Below are 17,881 nucleotides of genomic sequence, written 5' to 3'. Positions count from 1 at the left end.
TGTGCTCTGTGCTTGTGTGATGTGTCTGATGTGTGCTCTGTGCCTGTGTGATGTGTCTGATGTGTGTTCTGGGCTTATGTGATGTGTCTGATGTATGTTCTGTGCTTGTGTGATATGTCTGATGTTTGCTCTGTGCTTGTGTGATGTGACTGATATGTGGCTTGTTCTTGTGTGATTTGTCTTATATGTTGGCTGTGCTTGTGTGATGTGTCTGATGTGTGCTCTGTGCTTGTGTGATATGTCTGATGTGTGCACTGTGCTTGTGTGATGTGTCTGATGTGTGCTCTGTGCTTGTGTGATGTGTCTGATGTGTGCTCTGTGCCTGTGTGATGTGTCTGATGTGTGTTCTGGGCTTGTGTGATGTGTCTGATGTGTGTTCTGCGCTTGTGTGATGTGTCTGATGTGTGCATTGTACTTGTGTGATGTGTCTGATGTGTGCTCTATGCTTATGTGATGTGTCTGATGTGTTTTCTGTGCTTGTGTGATGTGTCTGATGTGTGCTCTGTGCTTGTGTGATGTGTCTGATGTGTGCTCTGTGCTTGTGTGATATGTCTGATGTGTGCTCTGTGCTTGTGTGATATGTCTGATGTGTGCACTGTGCTTGTGTGATGTGTCTGATGTGTGCTCTGTGCTTGTGTGATGTGTCTGATGTGTGCTCTGTGCCTGTGTGATGTGTCTGATGTGTGCTCTGTGCTTGTGTGATTTGTCTTATATGTTGGCTGTGCTTGTGTGATGTGTCTGATGTGTGCTCTGTGCTTGTGTGATATGTCTGATGTGTGCACTGTGCTTGTGTGATGTGTCTGATGTGTGCTCTGTGCCTGTGTGATGTGTCTGATGTGTGTTCTGCGCTTGTGTGATGTGTCTGATGTGTGCTTTGTACTTGTGTGATGTGTCTGATGTGTGCTCTATGCTTGTGTGATGTGTCTGATGTGTTTTCTGTGCTTGTGTGATGTGTCTGATGTGTGCTATGTTCTTGGGTGATGTGTCTGATGTGTGCTCTGTGCTTGTGTGATGTGTCTGATGTGCGCTCTGTGCTTGTGTGATGTGTCAGATGTGTGCTTTGTACTTGTGTGATGTGTCTGATGTGTGCTCTGTGCTTGTGTGATGTGTCTGATGTGTGCTCTGTGCCTGTGTGATGTGTCTGATGTGTGTTCTGGGCTTATGTGATGTGTTTGATGTGTGTTCTGCGCTTGTGTGATGTGTCTGATGTGTGCTTTGTACTTGTGTGATGTATCTGATGTGTGCTCTGTGCTTGTGTGATGTGTCTGATGTGCGCTCTGTGCTTGTGTGATGTGTCTGATGTGTGCTTTGTACTTGTGTGATGTGTCTGATGTGTGCTCTGTGCTTGTGTGATGTGTCTGATGTGTGCTTTGTACTTGTGTGATGTGTCTGATGTGTGTTCTGTGCTTGTGTGATGTGTCTGATGTGTTCTTTGTACTTGTGTGATGTGTCTGATGTGTGCTCTATGCTTGTGTGATGTGTCTGATGTGTGTTCTGTGCTTGTGTAATGTGTCTGATGTTTGCTCTGTTCTTGTGTGATGTGTCTGATGTGTGTTCTGTGCTTGCGTGATGTGTCTGATGTGTGTTCTGTGCTTGCGTGATGTATCTGATGTGTGCTCTGTACTTGTGTGATGTGTCTGATGTGTGCTCTGTGCTTGTGTGATGTGTCTTATGTGTACTCTGTCCTTGTGTGATGTGTCTGATGTGTGCTATGTGCTTGTGTGATGTGTCTGATGTGTGCTCTGTGATTGTGTGATGTGTCTGATGTGTGTTCTGTGCTTGTGTGATGTGTTTGATGTGTGCTCTATGCTTGTGTGATGTGCCTGATGTGTGCTCTGTGCTTGTGTGATGTGTCTGGTGTGTGCTCTGTGCTTGTGTGATGTGTCTGATGTGTGCTCTGTGCTTGTGTGATGTGTCTCATGTGCGCTCTGTGCTTGTGTGATGTGTCTGATGTGTGCTCTGTGCTTGTGTGATGTGTCTGACGTGCGCACTGTGCTTGTGTGATATGTCTGATGTGTGCTCTGTGCTTGTGTGATGTGACTGATATGTGGCTTGTGCTTGTGTGATGTGTCTGACGTGCGCACTGTGCTTGTGTGATATGTCTGATGTGTGCTCTGTGCCTGTGTGATATGTCTGATGTGTGCACTGTGCTTGTGTGATATGTCTGATGTGTGCTCCGTGCTTGTGTGATATGTCTGATGTGTGCACTGTGCTTGTGTGATGTGTCTGATGTGTGCTCTGTGCTTGTGTGATGTGTCTGATGTGTGCCCTGTGCCTGTGTGATGTGTCTGATGTGTGTTCTATGCTTGTGTGATGTGTCTGATGTGTGTTCTGCGCTTGTGTGATGTGTCTGATGTGTGTTCTGCGCTTGTGTGATGTGTCTGATGTGTGTTCTGTGCTTGTGTGATGTGTCATATGTGTTCTATGCTTGTGTGATGTGCCTGATGTGTGCTCTGTGCTTGTGTGATGTGTCTGGTGTGTGCTCTGTGCTTGTGTGATGTGTCTGGTGTGTGCTCTGTGCTTGTGTGATGTGTCTGATGTGTGCTATGTGCTTGTGTGATGTGTCTGACGTGCGCACTGTGCTTGTGTGATGTGTATGATGTGCGTTCTGCGCTTGTGTGATGTGTCTGGTGTGCTCTGTGCTTGTGTGATGTGTCTGGTGTGCTCTGTGCTTGTGTGATGTGTCTGATGTGCGTTCTGCGCTTGTGTGATGTGTCTGGTGTGCTTTGTACTTGTGTGATGTGTCTGATGTGTGCTCTGTGATTGTGTGATGTGTCTGATGTGTGTTCTGTGCTTGTGTGATGTGTCATATGTGTTCTATGCTTGTGTGATGTGCCTGATGTGTGCTCTGTGCTTGTGTGATGTGTCTGGTGTGTGCTCTGTGCTTGTGTGATGTGTCTGGTGTGTGCTCTGTGCTTGTGTGATGTGTCTGATGTGTGCTATGTGCTTGTGTGATGTGTCTGACGTGCGCACTGTGCTTGTGTGATGTGTATGATGTGCGTTCTGCGCTTGTGTGATGTGTCTGGTGTGCTCTGTGCTTGTGTGATGTGTCTGGTGTGCTCTGTGCTTGTGTGATGTGTCTGATGTGCGTTCTGCGCTTGTGTGATGTGTCTGATGTGTGCTCTGTGCTTGTGTAATGTGTCTGATGTTTGCTCTGTTCTTGTGTGATGTGTCTGATGTATGTTCTGTGCTTGCGTGATGTGTCTGATGTGTGTTCTGTGCTTGCGTGATGTGTCTGATGTGTGTTCTGTGCTTGTGTCATGTGTCTGATGTTTGCTCTGTACTTGTGAGATGTGTCTGATGTGTGCTCTGTACTTGTGTGATGTGTCTGATGTGTGCTCTGTGCTTGTGTGATGTGTCTTATGTGTACTCTGTCCTTATGTGATGTGTCTGATGTGTGCTCTATGATTGTGTGATGTGCCTGATGTGTGCTCTGTGCTTGTGTGATGTGTCTGGTGTGTGCTCTGTGCTTGTATGATGTGTCTGATGTGTGCTCTGTGCTTGTGTGATGTGTCTGATGTGCGCTCTGTGCTTGTGTGATGTCTGATGTGTACTCTGTCCTTGTGTGATGTGTCTGATGTTTGCACTGTGCTTGTGTAATGTGTCTGATGTGTGCTATGTGCTTGTGTGATGTGTCTGATGTGTGTTGTGTACTTGTGTGATGTGTGCTCTGTACTTGTGTGATGTGTGCTCTGTACTTGTGTGATGTGTGCTCTGTACTTGTGTGATGTGTCGGATGTGTGCTCTGTACTTGTGTGATGTGTTTGATGTGTGCTCTTTGCTTGTGTGATGTGTCTGATGTGTGTTCTGTGCTTGTGTGATGTATCTGATATGTGCTCTGTGCTTGTGTGATGTTACTGATGTGTGCTATGTGCTTGGGTGATGTGTCTGATGTGTACTCTGTCCTTGTGTGATGTGTCTGATGTGTGCACTGTGCTTGTGTAATGTGTTGTCTGTACTTGTGTGATGTGTCTGATGTGTGTTCTGTGCTTGTGTGATGTGTCAGACGTGCGCACTGTGTTTGTGTGATGTGTCTGATGTGCGTTCTGCGCTTGTGTGATGTGTCTGATGTGTGCTCTGTGCTTGTGTAATGTGTCTGATGTGTGCTATGTGCTTGTGTGATGTGTCTGATGTGTGTTCTGTACTTGTGTGATGTGTGCTCTGTACTTGTGTGATGTGTGCTCTGTACTTGTGTGATGTGTCGGATGTGTGCTCTGTACTTGTGTGATGTGTTTGATGTGTGCTCTTTGCTTGTGTGATGTGTCTGATGTGTGTTCTGTGCTTGTGTGATGTATCTGATATGTGCTCTGTGCTTGTGTGATGTTACTGATGTGTGCTATGTGCTTGGGTGATGTGTCTGATGTGTACTCTGTCCTTGTGTGATGTGTCTGATGTGTGCTCTGTGCTTGTGTAATGTGTCTAATGTGTTGTCTGTACTTGTGTGATGTGTCTGATGTGTGTTCTGTGCTTGTGTGATGTGTCAGACGTGCGCACTGTGTTTGTGTGATGTGTCTGATGTGCGTTCTGCGCTTGTGTGATGTGTCTGATGTGTGCTCTGTGCTTGTGTGATGTGTCTGATGTGTGCTCTGTGCTTGTGTGATGTGTCTGATATGTGGTCTGTGCTTGTGTGATGTGTCTGATGTGTGGTCTGCGCTTGTGTGATGTGTCTGATGTGTGCTATGCGCTTGTGTGATGTGTCTGATGTGTGCTCTCTGCTTGTGTGATGTGTCTGATGTGTGCTCTGTGCTTGTGTGATGTGTCTGATGTGTGCTATGTGCTTGTGTGATGTGTCTGATGTGTGCTCTGTGCTTGTGTGATGTGTGTCCTGTGCTTGTGTGATGTGTCTGATGTGTGTTCTGGGCTTGTGTGATGTGTCTGATGTGTTCTGCGCTTGTGTGATGTGTCTGATGTGTGCTTTGTACTTGTGTGATGTGTCTGATGTGTGCTCTATGCTTGTGTGATGTGTCTGATGTGTTTTCTGTGCTTGTGTGATGTGTCTGATGTTTGCTCTGTACTTGTGTGATGTGTCTGATGTGTGCTCTGTACTTGTGTGATGTGTCTGATTTGTGTTCTATGCTTGTGTAATGTGTCTGATGTGTGTTCTGTGCTTGTGCGATGTGTCTGATGTGTGTTCTGTGCTTGTGTGATGTGTCTGATGTGTGCTCTGTGCTTGTGTGATGTGTCTGATGTGTGCTATGTGCTTGGGTGATGTGTCTGATGTGTACTCTGTCCTTGTGTGATGTGTCTGATGTTTGCACTGTGCTTGTGTAATGTGTCTGATGTGTGTTCTGTGCTTGTGTAATGTGTCTGATGTTTGCTCTGTTCTTGTGTGATGTGTCTGATGTGTGCTCTGTGATTGTGTGATGTGTCTGATGTGTGTTCTATGCTTGTGTGATGTGCCTGATGTGTGCTCTGTGCTTGTGTGATGTGTCTGGTGTGTGCTCTGTGCTTCTGTGATGTGTCTGATGTGTGCTCTGTGCTTGTGTGATGTGTCTGATGTGCGCTCTGTGCTTGTGTGATGTGTCTGATGTGTGCTCTGTGCTTGTGTGATGTGTCTGACGTGCGCACTGTGCTTGTGTGATGTGTCTGATGTGCGCTCTGTGCTTGTGTGATGTGTCTGATGTGTGCTCTGTGCTTGTGTGATGTGTCTGATGTGTGCTCTGTGATTGTGTGATGTGTCTGAGGTGTGTTCTGGGCTTGTGTGATGTGTCTGATGTGTGTTCTGCGCTTGTGTGATGTGTCTGATGTGTGCTTTGTACTTGTGTGATGTGTCTGATGTGTGCTCTATGCTTGTGTGATGTGTCTGATGTGTTTTCTGTGCTTGTGTGATGTGTCTGATGTTTGCTCTGTACTTGTGTGATGTGTCTGATGTGTGCTCTGTACTTGTGTGATGTGTCGGATGTGTGCTCTGTACTTGTGTGATGTGTCTCATTTGTGTTCTGTGCTTGTGTAATGTGTCTGATGTGTGTTCTGTGCTTGAGCGATGTGTCTGATGTGTGTTCTGTGCTTGTGTGATGTGTCTGATGTGTGCACTGTGCTTGTGTGATGTGTCTGATGTGTGTCCTGTGCTTGTGTGATGTGTCTGATGTGTGTTCTGGGATTGTGTGATGTGTCTGATGTGTTCTGCGCTTGTGTGATGTGTCTGATGTGTGCTTTGTACTTGTGTGATGTGTCTGATGTGTGCTCTATGCTTGTATGATGTGTCTGATGTGTTTTCTGTGCTTGTGTGATGTGTCTGATGTTTGCTCTGTACTTGTGTGATGTGTCTGATGTGTGCTCTGTACTTGTGTGATGTGTCGGATGTGTGCTCTGTACTTGTGTGATGTGTCTGATTTGTGTTCTGTGCTTGTGTAATGTGTCTGATGTGTGTTCTGTGCTTGTGCGATGTGTCTGATGTGTGTTCTGTGCTTGTGTGATGTGTCTGATGTGTGCTCTGTGCTTGTGTGATGTGTCTGATGTGTGCTATGTGCTTGGATGATGTGTCTGATGTGTACTCTGTCCTTGTGTGATGTGTCTGATGTTTGCACTGTGCTTGTGTAATGTGTCTGATGTGTGCTCTGTGATGGTGTGATGTGTTTGATGTGTGTTCTGTGCTTGTCTGATGTGTCTGATGTGTGCTCTATGCTTGTGTGATGTGTCTGATGTGTGCTCTGTGCTTGTGTGATGTGTCTGATGTGCGCTCTGTGCTTGTGTGATGTGTCTGATGTGCGCTCTGTGCTTGTGTGATGTGTCTGATGTGCGCTCTGTGCTTGTGTGATGTGTCTGACGTGCGCACTGTGCTTGTGTGATATGTCTGATGTGTGCTCTGTGCTTGTGTGATGTGACTGATATATGGCTTGTGCTTGTGTGATGTGTCTTATATGTTGGCTGTGCTTGTGTGATGTGTCTGATGTGCGCTCTGTGCTTGTGTGATGTGTCTGATGTGTGCTCTGTGCTTGTGTGATATGTCTGATGTGTGCACTGTGCTTGTGTGATGTGTCTGATGTGTGCTCTGTGCCTGTGTGATGTGTCTGATGTGTGCTCTGTGCTTGTGTGATTTGTCTTATATGTTGGCTGTGCTTGTGTGATGTGTCTGATGTGTGCTCTGTGCTTGTGTGATATGTCTGATGTGTGCACTGTGCTTGTGTGATGTGTCTGATGTGTGCTCTGTGCCTGTGTGATGTGTCTGATGTGTGTTCTGGGCTTGTGTGATGTGTCTGATGTGTGTTCTGCGCTTGTGTGATGTGTCTGATGTGTGCTTTGTACTTGTGTGATGTGTCTGATGTGTGCTCTATGCTTGTGTGATGTGTCTGATGTGTTTTCTGTGCTTGTGTGATGTGTCTGATGTGTGCTCTGTGCTTGTGTGATGTGTCTGATGTGTGCTATGTTCTTGGGTGATGTGTCTGATGTGTGCTCTGTGCTTGTGTGATGTGTCTGATGTGCGCTCTGTGCTTGTGTGATGTGTCAGATGTGTGCTTTGTACTTGTGTGATGTGTCTGATGTGTGCTCTGTGCTTGTGTGATGTGTCTGATGTGTGCTCTGTGCCTGTGTGATGTGTCTGATGTGTGTTCTGGGCTTATGTGATGTGTTTGATGTGTGTTCTGCGCTTGTGTGATGTGTCTGATGTGTGCTTTGTACTTGTGTGATGTATCTGATGTGTGCTCTGTGCTTGTGTGATGTGTCTGATGTGCGCTCTGTGCTTGTGTGATGTGTGCTTTGTACTTGTGTGATGTGTCTGATGTGTGCTCTGTGCTTGTGTGATGTGTCTGATGTGTGCTTTGTACTTGTGTGATGTGTCTGATGTGTGCTCTGTGCTTGTGTGATGTGTCTGATGTGTGCACTGTGCTTGTGTGATGTGTCTGATGTGTGTTCTGTGCTTGTGTGATATGTCTGATGTGTGCTCTGTGCTTGTGTGATATGTCTGATGTGTGCACTGTCCTTGTGTGATGTGTCTGATGTGTGCTCTGTGCTTGTGTGATGTGTCTGATGTGTGCTCTGTGCCTGTGTGATGTGTCTGATGTGTGTTCTGGGCTTATGTGATGTGTCTGATGTATGTTCTGTGCTTGTGTGATATGTCTGATGTTTGCTCTGTGCTTGTGTGATGTGACTGATATGTGGCTTGTTCTTGTGTGATTTGTCTTATATGTTGGCTGTGCTTGTGTGATGTGTCTGATGTGTGCTCTGTGCTTGTGTGATATGTCTGATGTGTGCACTGTGCTTGTGTGATGTGTCTGATGTGTGCTCTGTGCTTGTGTGATGTGTCTGATGTGTGCTCTGTGCCTGTGTGATGTGTCTGATGTGTGTTCTGGGCTTGTGTGATGTGTCTGATGTGTGTTCTGCGCTTGTGTGATGTGTCTGATGTGTGCATTGTACTTGTGTGATGTGTCTGATGTGTGCTCTATGCTTATGTGATGTGTCTGATGTGTTTTCTGTGCTTGTGTGATGTGTCTGATGTGTGCTCTGTGCTTGTGTGATGTGTCTGATGTGTGCTCTGTGCTTGTGTGATATGTCTGATGTGTGCTCTGTGCTTGTGTGATATGTCTGATGTGTGCACTGTGCTTGTGTGATGTGTCTGATGTGTGCTCTGTGCTTGTGTGATGTGTCTGATGTGTGCTCTGTGCCTGTGTGATGTGTCTGATGTGTGCTCTGTGCTTGTGTGATTTGTCTTATATGTTGGCTGTGCTTGTGTGATGTGTCTGATGTGTGCTCTGTGCTTGTGTGATATGTCTGATGTGTGCACTGTGCTTGTGTGATGTGTCTGATGTGTGCTCTGTGCCTGTGTGATGTGTCTGATGTGTGTTCTGGGCTTGTGTGATGTGTCTGATGTGTGTTCTGCGCTTGTGTGATGTGTCTGATGTGTGCTTTGTACTTGTGTGATGTGTCTGATGTGTGCTCTATGCTTGTGTGATGTGTCTGATGTGTTTTCTGTGCTTGTGTGATGTGTCTGATGTGTGCTATGTTCTTGGGTGATGTGTCTGATGTGTGCTCTGTGCTTGTGTGATGTGTCTGATGTGCGCTCTGTGCTTGTGTGATGTGTCAGATGTGTGCTTTGTACTTGTGTGATGTGTCTGATGTGTGCTCTGTGCTTGTGTGATGTGTCTGATGTGTGCTCTGTGCCTGTGTGATGTGTCTGATGTGTGTTCTGGGCTTATGTGATGTGTTTGATGTGTGTTCTGCGCTTGTGTGATGTGTCTGATGTGTGCTTTGTACTTGTGTGATGTATCTGATGTGTGCTCTGTGCTTGTGTGATGTGTCTGATGTGCGCTCTGTGCTTGTGTGATGTGTCTGATGTGTGCTTTGTACTTGTGTGATGTGTCTGATGTGTGCTCTGTGCTTGTGTGATGTGTCTGATGTGTGCTTTGTACTTGTGTGATGTGTCTGATGTGTGTTCTGTGCTTGTGTGATGTGTCTGATGTGTTCTTTGTACTTGTGTGATGTGTCTGATGTGTGCTCTATGCTTGTGTGATGTGTCTGATGTGTGTTCTGTGCTTGTGTAATGTGTCTGATGTTTGCTCTGTTCTTGTGTGATGTGTCTGATGTGTGTTCTGTGCTTGCGTGATGTGTCTGATGTGTGTTCTGTGCTTGCGTGATGTATCTGATGTGTGCTCTGTACTTGTGTGATGTGTCTGATGTGTGCTCTGTGCTTGTGTGATGTGTCTTATGTGTACTCTGTCCTTGTGTGATGTGTCTGATGTGTGCTATGTGCTTGTGTGATGTGTCTGATGTGTGCTCTGTGATTGTGTGATGTGTCTGATGTGTGTTCTGTGCTTGTGTGATGTGTTTGATGTGTGCTCTATGCTTGTGTGATGTGCCTGATGTGTGCTCTGTGCTTGTGTGATGTGTCTGGTGTGTGCTCTGTGCTTGTGTGATGTGTCTGATGTGTGCTCTGTGCTTGTGTGATGTGTCTCATGTGCGCTCTGTGCTTGTGTGATGTGTCTGATGTGTGCTCTGTGCTTGTGTGATGTGTCTGACGTGCGCACTGTGCTTGTGTGATATGTCTGATGTGTGCTCTGTGCTTGTGTGATGTGACTGATATGTGGCTTGTGCTTGTGTGATGTGTCTGACGTGCGCACTGTGCTTGTGTGATATGTCTGATGTGTGCTCTGTGCCTGTGTGATATGTCTGATGTGTGCACTGTGCTTGTGTGATATGTCTGATGTGTGCTCCGTGCTTGTGTGATATGTCTGATGTGTGCACTGTGCTTGTGTGATGTGTCTGATGTGTGCTCTGTGCTTGTGTGATGTGTCTGATGTGTGCCCTGTGCCTGTGTGATGTGTCTGATGTGTGTTCTATGCTTGTGTGATGTGTCTGATGTGTGTTCTGCGCTTGTGTGATGTGTCTGATGTGTGTTCTGCGCTTGTGTGATGTGTCTGATGTGTGTTCTGTGCTTGTGTGATGTGTCATATGTGTTCTATGCTTGTGTGATGTGCCTGATGTGTGCTCTGTGCTTGTGTGATGTGTCTGGTGTGTGCTCTGTGCTTGTGTGATGTGTCTGGTGTGTGCTCTGTGCTTGTGTGATGTGTCTGATGTGTGCTATGTGCTTGTGTGATGTGTCTGACGTGCGCACTGTGCTTGTGTGATGTGTATGATGTGCGTTCTGCGCTTGTGTGATGTGTCTGGTGTGCTCTGTGCTTGTGTGATGTGTCTGGTGTGCTCTGTGCTTGTGTGATGTGTCTGATGTGCGTTCTGCGCTTGTGTGATGTGTCTGGTGTGCTTTGTACTTGTGTGATGTGTCTGATGTGTGCTCTGTGATTGTGTGATGTGTCTGATGTGTGTTCTGTGCTTGTGTGATGTGTCATATGTGTTCTATGCTTGTGTGATGTGCCTGATGTGTGCTCTGTGCTTGTGTGATGTGTCTGGTGTGTGCTCTGTGCTTGTGTGATGTGTCTGGTGTGTGCTCTGTGCTTGTGTGATGTGTCTGATGTGTGCTATGTGCTTGTGTGATGTGTCTGACGTGCGCACTGTGCTTGTGTGATGTGTATGATGTGCGTTCTGCGCTTGTGTGATGTGTCTGGTGTGCTCTGTGCTTGTGTGATGTGTCTGGTGTGCTCTGTGCTTGTGTGATGTGTCTGATGTGCGTTCTGCGCTTGTGTGATGTGTCTGATGTGTGCTCTGTGCTTGTGTAATGTGTCTGATGTTTGCTCTGTTCTTGTGTGATGTGTCTGATGTATGTTCTGTGCTTGCGTGATGTGTCTGATGTGTGTTCTGTGCTTGCGTGATGTGTCTGATGTGTGTTCTGTGCTTGTGTCATGTGTCTGATGTTTGCTCTGTACTTGTGAGATGTGTCTGATGTGTGCTCTGTACTTGTGTGATGTGTCTGATGTGTGCTCTGTGCTTGTGTGATGTGTCTTATGTGTACTCTGTCCTTATGTGATGTGTCTGATGTGTGCTCTATGATTGTGTGATGTGCCTGATGTGTGCTCTGTGCTTGTGTGATGTGTCTGGTGTGTGCTCTGTGCTTGTATGATGTGTCTGATGTGTGCTCTGTGCTTGTGTGATGTGTCTGATGTGCGCTCTGTGCTTGTGTGATGTCTGATGTGTACTCTGTCCTTGTGTGATGTGTCTGATGTTTGCACTGTGCTTGTGTAATGTGTCTGATGTGTGCTATGTGCTTGTGTGATGTGTCTGATGTGTGTTGTGTACTTGTGTGATGTGTGCTCTGTACTTGTGTGATGTGTGCTCTGTACTTGTGTGATGTGTGCTCTGTACTTGTGTGATGTGTCGGATGTGTGCTCTGTACTTGTGTGATGTGTTTGATGTGTGCTCTTTGCTTGTGTGATGTGTCTGATGTGTGTTCTGTGCTTGTGTGATGTATCTGATATGTGCTCTGTGCTTGTGTGATGTTACTGATGTGTGCTATGTGCTTGGGTGATGTGTCTGATGTGTACTCTGTCCTTGTGTGATGTGTCTGATGTGTGCACTGTGCTTGTGTAATGTGTTGTCTGTACTTGTGTGATGTGTCTGATGTGTGTTCTGTGCTTGTGTGATGTGTCAGACGTGCGCACTGTGTTTGTGTGATGTGTCTGATGTGCGTTCTGCGCTTGTGTGATGTGTCTGATGTGTGCTCTGTGCTTGTGTAATGTGTCTGATGTGTGCTATGTGCTTGTGTGATGTGTCTGATGTGTGTTCTGTACTTGTGTGATGTGTGCTCTGTACTTGTGTGATGTGTGCTCTGTACTTGTGTGATGTGTCGGATGTGTGCTCTGTACTTGTGTGATGTGTTTGATGTGTGCTCTTTGCTTGTGTGATGTGTCTGATGTGTGTTCTGTGCTTGTGTGATGTATCTGATATGTGCTCTGTGCTTGTGTGATGTTACTGATGTGTGCTATGTGCTTGGGTGATGTGTCTGATGTGTACTCTGTCCTTGTGTGATGTGTCTGATGTGTGCTCTGTGCTTGTGTAATGTGTCTAATGTGTTGTCTGTACTTGTGTGATGTGTCTGATGTGTGTTCTGTGCTTGTGTGATGTGTCAGACGTGCGCACTGTGTTTGTGTGATGTGTCTGATGTGCGTTCTGCGCTTGTGTGATGTGTCTGATGTGTGCTCTGTGCTTGTGTGATGTGTCTGATGTGTGCTCTGTGCTTGTGTGATGTGTCTGATATGTGGTCTGTGCTTGTGTGATGTGTCTGATGTGTGGTCTGCGCTTGTGTGATGTGTCTGATGTGTGCTATGCGCTTGTGTGATGTGTCTGATGTGTGCTCTCTGCTTGTGTGATGTGTCTGATGTGTGCTCTGTGCTTGTGTGATGTGTCTGATGTGTGCTATGTGCTTGTGTGATGTGTCTGATGTGTGCTCTGTGCTTGTGTGATGTGTGTCCTGTGCTTGTGTGATGTGTCTGATGTGTGTTCTGGGCTTGTGTGATGTGTCTGATGTGTTCTGCGCTTGTGTGATGTGTCTGATGTGTGCTTTGTACTTGTGTGATGTGTCTGATGTGTGCTCTATGCTTGTGTGATGTGTCTGATGTGTTTTCTGTGCTTGTGTGATGTGTCTGATGTTTGCTCTGTACTTGTGTGATGTGTCTGATGTGTGCTCTGTACTTGTGTGATGTGTCTGATTTGTGTTCTATGCTTGTGTAATGTGTCTGATGTGTGTTCTGTGCTTGTGCGATGTGTCTGATGTGTGTTCTGTGCTTGTGTGATGTGTCTGATGTGTGCTCTGTGCTTGTGTGATGTGTCTGATGTGTGCTATGTGCTTGGGTGATGTGTCTGATGTGTACTCTGTCCTTGTGTGATGTGTCTGATGTTTGCACTGTGCTTGTGTAATGTGTCTGATGTGTGTTCTGTGCTTGTGTAATGTGTCTGATGTTTGCTCTGTTCTTGTGTGATGTGTCTGATGTGTGCTCTGTGATTGTGTGATGTGTCTGATGTGTGTTCTATGCTTGTGTGATGTGCCTGATGTGTGCTCTGTGCTTGTGTGATGTGTCTGGTGTGTGCTCTGTGCTTCTGTGATGTGTCTGATGTGTGCTCTGTGCTTGTGTGATGTGTCTGATGTGCGCTCTGTGCTTGTGTGATGTGTCTGATGTGTGCTCTGTGCTTGTGTGATGTGTCTGACGTGCGCACTGTGCTTGTGTGATGTGTCTGATGTGCGCTCTGTGCTTGTGTGATGTGTCTGATGTGTGCTCTGTGCTTGTGTGATGTGTCTGATGTGTGCTCTGTGATTGTGTGATGTGTCTGAGGTGTGTTCTGGGCTTGTGTGATGTGTCTGATGTGTGTTCTGCGCTTGTGTGATGTGTCTGATGTGTGCTTTGTACTTGTGTGATGTGTCTGATGTGTGCTCTATGCTTGTGTGATGTGTCTGATGTGTTTTCTGTGCTTGTGTGATGTGTCTGATGTTTGCTCTGTACTTGTGTGATGTGTCTGATGTGTGCTCTGTACTTGTGTGATGTGTCGGATGTGTGCTCTGTACTTGTGTGATGTGTCTCATTTGTGTTCTGTGCTTGTGTAATGTGTCTGATGTGTGTTCTGTGCTTGAGCGATGTGTCTGATGTGTGTTCTGTGCTTGTGTGATGTGTCTGATGTGTGCACTGTGCTTGTGTGATGTGTCTGATGTGTGTCCTGTGCTTGTGTGATGTGTCTGATGTGTGTTCTGGGATTGTGTGATGTGTCTGATGTGTTCTGCGCTTGTGTGATGTGTCTGATGTGTGCTTTGTACTTGTGTGATGTGTCTGATGTGTGCTCTATGCTTGTATGATGTGTCTGATGTGTTTTCTGTGCTTGTGTGATGTGTCTGATGTTTGCTCTGTACTTGTGTGATGTGTCTGATGTGTGCTCTGTACTTGTGTGATGTGTCGGATGTGTGCTCTGTACTTGTGTGATGTGTCTGATTTGTGTTCTGTGCTTGTGTAATGTGTCTGATGTGTGTTCTGTGCTTGTGCGATGTGTCTGATGTGTGTTCTGTGCTTGTGTGATGTGTCTGATGTGTGCTCTGTGCTTGTGTGATGTGTCTGATGTGTGCTATGTGCTTGGATGATGTGTCTGATGTGTACTCTGTCCTTGTGTGATGTGTCTGATGTTTGCACTGTGCTTGTGTAATGTGTCTGATGTGTGCTCTGTGATGGTGTGATGTGTTTGATGTGTGTTCTGTGCTTGTCTGATGTGTCTGATGTGTGCTCTATGCTTGTGTGATGTGTCTGATGTGTGCTCTGTGCTTGTGTGATGTGTCTGATGTGCGCTCTGTGCTTGTGTGATGTGTCTGATGTGCGCTCTGTGCTTGTGTGATGTGTCTGATGTGCGCTCTGTGCTTGTGTGATGTGTCTGACGTGCGCACTGTGCTTGTGTGATATGTCTGATGTGTGCTCTGTGCTTGTGTGATGTGACTGATATATGGCTTGTGCTTGTGTGATGTGTCTTATATGTTGGCTGTGCTTGTGTGATGTGTCTGATGTGCGCTCTGTGCTTGTGTGATGTGTCTGATGTGTGCTCTGTGCTTGTGTGATATGTCTGATGTGTGCACTGTGCTTGTGTGATGTGTCTGATGTGTGCTCTGTGCTTGTGTGATGTGTCTGATGTGTGCTCTGTGCCTGTGTGATGTGTCTGATGTGTGTTCTGGGCTTGTGTGATGTGCCTGATGTGTGTTCTGCGCTTGTGTGATGTGTGCTTTGTACTTGTGTGATGTGTCTGATGTGTGCTCTATGCTTGTGTGATGTGTCTGATGTGTTTTCTGTGCTTGTGTGATGTGTCTGATGTGTGCTCTGTGCTTGTGTGATGTGTCTGACGTGTGCTATGTGCTTGTGTGATGTGTCTGACGTGTGCTATGTGCTTGGGTGATGCGTCTGATGTGCGCTCTGTGCTTGTATGATGTGTCTGATGTGTGCTATGTACTTGTGTGATGTGTCTGATGTGTGCTCTGTGCTTGTGTGATGTGTCTGATGTGTGCACTGTGCTTGTGTGATGTGTCTGATGTGTGTTCTGTGCTTGTGTGATATGTCTGATGTGTGCTCTGTGCTTGTGTGATGTGTCTGATGTGCGCTCTGTGCTTGTGTGATGTGTCTGATGTGCGCTCTGTGCTTGTGTGATGTGTCTGATGTGAGCTCTGTGCTTGTGTGATGTGTCTGACGTGCGCACTGTGCTTGTGTGATATGTCTGATGTGTGCTCTGTGCTTGTGTGATGTGACTGATATGTGGCTTGTGCTTGTGTGATGTGTCTTATATGTTGGCTGTGCTTGTGTGATGTGTCTGATGTGTGCTCTGTGCTTGTGTGATATGTCTGATGTGTGCTCTGTGCTTGTGTGATATGTCTGATGATTGCACTGTGCTTGTGTGATGTGTCTGATGTGTGCTCTGTGCTTGTGTGATGTGTCTGATGTGTGCTCTGTGCCTGTGTGATGTGTCTGATGTGTGTTCTGGGCTTGTGTGATGTGCCTGATGTGTGTTCTGCGCTTGTGTGATGTGTCTGATGTGTGCTCTATGCTTGTGTGATGTGTCTGATGTGTTTTCTGTGCTTGTGTGATGTGTCTGATGTGTGCTCTGTGCTTGTGTGATGTGTCTGACGTGTGCTATGTGCTTGTGTGATGTGTCTGATGTGTTTTCTGTGCTTGTGTGATGTGTCTGATGTGTGCTCTGTGCTTGTGTGATGTGTCTGATGTGTGCTTTGCACTTGTGTGATGTGTCTGATGTGTGCTCTGTGCTTGTGTGATGTGTCTGATGTGTGCACTGTGCTTGTGTGATGTGTCTGATGTGTGTTCTGTGCTTGTGTGATATGTCTGATGTGTGCTCTGTGCTTGTGTGATATGTCTGATGTGTGCACTGTCCTTGTGTGATGTGTCTGATGTGTGCTCTGTGCTTGTGTGATGTGTCTGATGTGTGCTCTGTGCCTGTGTGATGTGTCTGATGTGTGTTCTGGGCTTATGTGATGTGTCTGATGTATGTTCTGTGCTTGTGTGATATGTCTGATGTTTGCTCTGTGCTTGTGTGATGTGACTGATATGTGGCTTGTTCTTGTGTGATTTGTCTTATATGTTGGCTGTGCTTGTGTGATGTGTCTGATGTGTGCTCTGTGCTTGTGTGATATGTCTGATGTGTGCACTATGCTTGTGTGATGTGTCTGATGTGTGCTCTGTGCTTGTGTGATGTGTCTGATGTGTGCTCTGTGCCTGTGTGATGTGTCTGATGTGTGTTCTGGGCTTGTGTGATGTGTCTGATGTGTGTTCTGCGCTTGTGTGATGTGTCTGATGTGTGCATTGTACTTGTGTGATGTGTCTGATGTGTGCTCTATGCTTATGTGATGTGTCTGATGTGTTTTCTGTGCTTTTGTGATGTGTCTGATGTGTGCTCTGTGCTTGTGTGATGTGTCTGATGTGTGCTCTGTGCTTGTGTGATATGTCTGATGTGTGCTCTGTGCTTGTGTGATATGTCTGATGTGTGCACTGTGCTTGTGTGATGTGTCTGATGTGTGCTCTGTGCTTGTGTGATGTGTCTGATGTGTGCTCTGTGCCTGTGTGATGTGTCTGATGTGTGCTCTGTGCTTGTGTGATTTGTCTTATATGTTGGCTGTGCTTGTGTGATGTGTCTGATGTGTGCTCTGTGCTTGTGTGATATGTCTGATGTGTGCACTGTGCTTGTGTGATGTGTCTGATGTGTGCTCTGTGCCTGTGTGATGTGTCTGATGTGTGTTCTGGGCTTGTGTGATGTGTCTGATGTGTGTTCTGCGCTTGTGTGATGTGTCTGATGTGTGCTTTGTACTTGTGTGATGTGTCTGATGTGTGCTCTATGCTTGTGTGATGTGTCTGATGTGTTTTCTGTGCTTGTGTGATGTGTCTGATGTGTGCTCTGTGCTTGTGTGATGTGTCTGATGTGTGCTATGTTCTTGGGTGATGTGTCTGATGTGTGCTCTGTGCTTGTGTGATGTGTCTGATGTGCGCTCTGTGCTTGTGTGATGTGTCAGATGTGTGCTTTGTACTTGTGTGATGTGTCTGATGTGTGCTCTGTGCTTGTGTGATGTGTCTGATGTGTGCTCTGTGCCTGTGTGATGTGTCTGATGTGTGTTCTGGGCTTATGTGATGTGTTTGATGTGTGCTTTGTACTTGTGTGATGTATCTGATGTGTGCTCTGTGCTTGTGTGATGTGTCTGATGTGCGCTCTGTGCTTGTGTGATGTGTCTGATGTGTGCTTTGTACTTGTGTGATGTGTCTGATGTGTGCTCTGTGCTTGTGTGATGTGTCTGATGTGTGCTTTGTACTTGTGTGATGTGTCTGATGTGTGTTCTGTGCTTGTGTGATGTGTCTGATGTGTTCTTTGTACTTGTGTGATGTGTCTGATGTGTGCTCTATGCTTGTGTGATGTGTCTGATGTGTGTTCTGTGCTTGTGTAATGTGTCTGATGTTTGCTCTGTTCTTGTGTGATGTGTCTGATGTATGTTCTGTGCTTGCGTGATGTGTCTGATGTGTGTTCTGTGCTTGCGTGATGT

This window comes from Dendrobates tinctorius, unplaced genomic scaffold (assembly GCF_039654945.1).
Source record: "Dendrobates tinctorius isolate UK_male_01 unplaced genomic scaffold, ASM3965494v1 ptg000028l, whole genome shotgun sequence".
NCBI classification, from domain to species: Eukaryota; Metazoa; Chordata; class Amphibia; order Anura; family Dendrobatidae; genus Dendrobates; species Dendrobates tinctorius.
Note: the sequence above shows the minus strand (reverse complement) of the source record.